Raw genomic sequence first — 4,914 nt, forward strand, 5'->3', positions numbered from 1 at the left:
CCACCTCCCCTGGGGCCTTTCTCTGCTTGTGTAAAAACTAAAGACAAAGATGAAAAAAATACACTAATTTCAAGCTGTGCTGGGAGCACACATACACTCGGGCATGAACTGGGAAACTAAGGAAATGAGGCAACTTTCAGGACCATCTTTGGAGATTCTACAAACAATGAGAAATATATTACTTCAAACTAATGGCAGGCATCCAGAGAGCCCAGCACTGGAACCCTTTAGTCTTCTGGGACTGAAAAGCCAGTTCCTGTTTACTTTTTGCTTTATCTCCTGCTCTGACTTTTTTCTTGTCTTTGACATTTTCTCCAAGCATATGTCTTCATTTTCAGCAAACTATTTTTCCATATTCTCATCTAATCTTTTAGCTTTTCCTGTTCGACTACCTCCAAAGTAAAAACCTTATGTCGTTGTTTACTCTAAGGTTGAAGGAAAAGTCCTTACTCTGAATTTGTTAGAGAAGCATTTAAAAAAAAATAACTCAAATAGTGGTCAAGAAAAAAAGCAATCCTTGATGGCAAGACTCTCCTAACTTCCCTGTCTATATTGTCCTAAAACCAGTCTCTGTGTTTCCATGTCACAAAAACTGAGGCTTGTAAAACCTTCCTTCAAGTGGACACTGTAAAGGTTGTTGCAGAATCTCTGACTTGGAATCTGATGAACAGACTGGACTCTGTGGGTGGTGGTAAAATCTTCTACCCTGATTACTCATGAAGCAGAAATAACTAACCTGTAACAAACTATTTTAATTCTTCTATTTTCAAGGGTAAGTGGAAAACTAGTTTATAGTGAGCATTTGCAGCTACCAGCCATCACAGCCACCACCTTGCCATCACAGCCTTGCCCACTGGGATGCTTGACAGAGGTTTAGTTTTTTTACTAGATATCTCTTTGAGAACTAGTCTCACCCTGGTTGCACTGTCCTACATGCTTTGCATACAGTGGCACTCAATAAATACTGAATGTATCCCCTTATTATCCATCATGTGCTTTGCATGCAGTGGGCACTCAATAAATACTGAATGTATCCAGCTTATCCATCATTCAGTCTCTCTGGGTCTCAGTTTCCTCTTTGTGAAATGAAGGTATTGGCAAATGATTGCTTATATAGCTTCCAGCTTTAATACGCTGTGAGTCTCTTTAGATAGGTATTTAAATGATCTCCCATCTGCAATGCTGTTTCTAAGCAACAGAACAGTGTTTCCCTGGAATCCTTGCATGACCTCTTCAACCCATAAAGACATTTCTTACCGAGTCTGCAGCATTCTATTATCTGTTATTCATATTTATATGCTATTCGGTGATATAGCTCAGATTGCAATTTAGCTTTTCGTGTACATAGGTCCTGTGCTTACAATTGCTCCCCAAGCAAAATAATATACGATGTGCTCAGTAAATACTTGTTGAGTAAGTAAATTTCACATCAAAAATGTTCATCATTCTATATAGAGGGAATTCTGGGCTTAAGGGAAGGAAAAGAATGAAGGGTGAATTTCAAGTTTGTGGTTTGGGAGACTTGGTGTCTGAAGATGCTAGATCAGTTTTAGGCAAAAATAATGCAAAATCTTAACAATATATAAAAGAATGCTCTGGATGAGTTAGTTTCTTCACTCCTTATCATCTGGGACTGCCTTCAAATTTTCTTTAATATTTCATTTCAATCTCAACAGCATAATTTAAAAATTTTCTCTATTTGGGTATGGAAAGTGTAAAGAAAATGAACAAGGGAAAAGCTAAAGTATTCTTTTACATAGTGTCCCTGGTGGAGTTGTATAATGGGGTAGCAACTTTGGAAAAACAGTTTAGCAGGGTCTCAAAAAGTTAAACATAAAATTATCATATTATACAGTAATTTTACTCCTAAGTATAAATATTCAACAGAAAGGAAAACATGTTGATAAAGAAACTTATAAATGAATACTTATAGCAGCATTAGACACCATACTCAAAAGTTAGAAACAATGCAAATGCCCATCAACTGATGAGTGTACCAACAAAATGATACATCTGTACAATGGAATATTATTTAACTGTAAAAAGGAATGAAATCACTACACATGGATCTTTGAAAACATGCTAAGGAAGAGAAGTAGACACAAGAGGCTACATATTAAATGATTCCAGTTATATGAAATATCCAGAATAAGCAACCCACAAAGCCAGAAACAAGATTAGTGGTTGCTAGGGGCTGGAAGAGGGGGAAATGGAGAGTAATTATTAGTGGGCACAGGATTTCCTTTTGGGTGATAAGAATGTTCTAAAATTAAATAGGGGTAATTAAGGCACAATTCTGAGAATATCCTAAAACTACTGACGTGTACACTTTAAAAGAGTGATTTTTTTGGTATGTGAATTATGTCTCAGTAAAGCTATTATTGAAGAAAAAAGGAAAATGCAAGGAAGGTGAATACTTTCTTTTCAAGATAAAGTGCTCACAATAATGGAAAATCAGTGATTAGTGTTTGCTAGCTCTTTGTTCCTCAAAGGCTTTATCACCAGCAGCTTACCTCCACAGGTGTGTGCACCTGAGAGACAGTCAATCTTGAAAACTGATTCTTTTTTTCTAGAATAATTTCACTTGGCAAAATTAATCTATCTCCAATTGAGTTTCCCTTTTCTACTAGAAGAGCAAAAAACAATTTAACTACTGGTTTCGGGTGTATTTGCCCCCACAGCTTTGTTTTGATATGTGTACAATATCATGTAAGACATATTCGTTTATATGGATGATCTATACATTTTTTAGATCACCTTTTTAAAAGTCAGATTTGCTGAGATATAATTTATATTCGGTGAAATTCATCCTTGAAGGGTTTTCAATTTTATGAATTTTTCTGAATGTTTAGTCATTTAACCATCACTACACTTGAAATATATAGACTATTTCTATCACTCTAAAATGTCAATGCCTCTCTCCCCAATCTAGGCCCTGGCACCCTCTGCCCCCCCATTTGAATCCTGCTCCTGGGGCACTCTGCAGTTGCCATTCTGTGTTCTTGTGATTTATCCTGAGATAAATCTCCATGTCAGGCAGGATCTTGCTTTTCATCTCTATAGTGTCCAGTGTGGTATGTGGCATCTGACAGATGCTCAGTAAATGTGCTGGATAAATGAATGAATTGCTTGTTTTTTAGATTTTGCCAAATCATAAAAAAGAGTCTCCTCTCTGATTTCCAGAATATGTTATTTGGAAAGTAGCAATGGGGAACACTTTTCCTGGAGTTTCAATTTACAATGTTTTCTAAAAAGGACCACAGTGAAAACTAACTACAGTGATGTTGCTGAGCATTGTAAGCCCCTAGATTTGGGGTTTGCTCAAACCAGCATGTGGGTCTCTACCCTCTCCACCTGAATAAACAATGGAAGTGGAATTTGGGACCAGAGGCAGCGACTGCTCCCCCTGCCCACCTCCCCCGTCTCTGATCCCAACACCTCCACATGACAAGGTCCAGGATCTCATCCAGAATTTCTCTTCTTCATGAACAACGTCGGGGTAGCGTCTGACATCTGCATGGGTTGGACTTCATCTTTCTTACCAGGCAGGGCGTGGTCCTGTGAAAACTCACCTGCAACTGGTATCAGTAAGGCTTCGATTTCCTCAGTCGTCTGATCTGACTCCGCTCTTGATGTGAACCAGGAAATTACATTCCCAGAGTACATAGTAGTGAACAAAATTTCCCCCTTGCCAGACCAGTTATATGAAATATCTTAGTGCTGGAAGAGACTATCTTTCTTGAAAGGTGTGGGTGCGGTCCTCCAGGCTGGCATGACTAGCCACAAGCAGAGGGCTTCCTGGCCACTTTATGGGGGCTGGCCATCCTTTGCTGTGCCCTCTCCCCCAACTGGTAAAGTTCAAAGCAGCTCAGGTCTCAGACACTAAGACCACATTACCTCCCTGGGGGAATTGCACCTCTCCACCAAATTGAAGTCTTCATTCTAGCCTTAAACTGCAAACAAACCTCACACCCTAGCTTCCTCATTTACCCTGGGGTTTCCTTGGGAGCAGCATTTTTTTTTAAAAAAAGAAATTATTTATCTATATATATTTCACATCATTGTTCATTTTGTACAATATTTGCTTTCTCCTCTCAGGTTTATGGGACTACAAATGTGGGGAGCAGTTTTGATGAGGAGAGCTCGTGCAAGGAAGAGAGAATGCAGGTGTAAACCTGAATCACACCTTTCAAGGTGTGAACTCCTGTTGGAGAAGTGGGGTTCTGTTACATGCTGCACCCCCTCCCCAAACAGACAAGCCACCAAAAAGATGTTAATTTTGGATATGTTCATAATTCCTTAGGCAGATAAGTCATTACTCAACTGAAGGAAGCCAAAGAAATTCTTTCTATGGTCAGGATAACTTGTGTGTGTGTGTGTGTGCGTGTGTAAGTGGGAGGATGTAGTGGAGGGTTGGGTGGGGGTACGTTTCAGAAAAAGAGAAAAATAAGAGGAAGAAGAAAAAAGTAGCAGAAAGTTTATATGCAACATGAGGATATTCTAAAACCATCACTATCAAATTTCTCTCTTACTACTATCATGGCAGGAAATATATTTTACTTTATGGCCGCTGGGTGCACACACACTCAAACACACTTATAATGGAAACCAATTTAAAATTAAAAAGTCAGTAAAATTCTGTCTGGCTCTCTATAAGCGTAGGAAACTCGTATCTTTAACACTCTTAACACATCTGCATATGAGGGCCACGGGCAGCCGGAGTCCCGGGCCACAGTGTACCCCGAGGCGAGGTGGGGCTCCCCATTCTCGGCGCCTGGTCCCTCCTGCGCACCTGCCCCCAGGGCCCCGCGGTGGCCGCCCCGCGCGGGGGAGTAGGGCGGGCCAGGCGGCGGGGAGGGACCAGTAAAGTCCGGGCCGCAGGTCCACGGCGGCGGCTTCGGGACCAGGCGCAGG

This window comes from Talpa occidentalis, unplaced genomic scaffold (assembly GCF_014898055.3).
Source record: "Talpa occidentalis isolate TD23 unplaced genomic scaffold, MPIMG_talOcc4v2.1 talOcc4.11, whole genome shotgun sequence".
Lineage (NCBI taxonomy): Eukaryota > Metazoa > Chordata > Mammalia > Eulipotyphla > Talpidae > Talpa > Talpa occidentalis.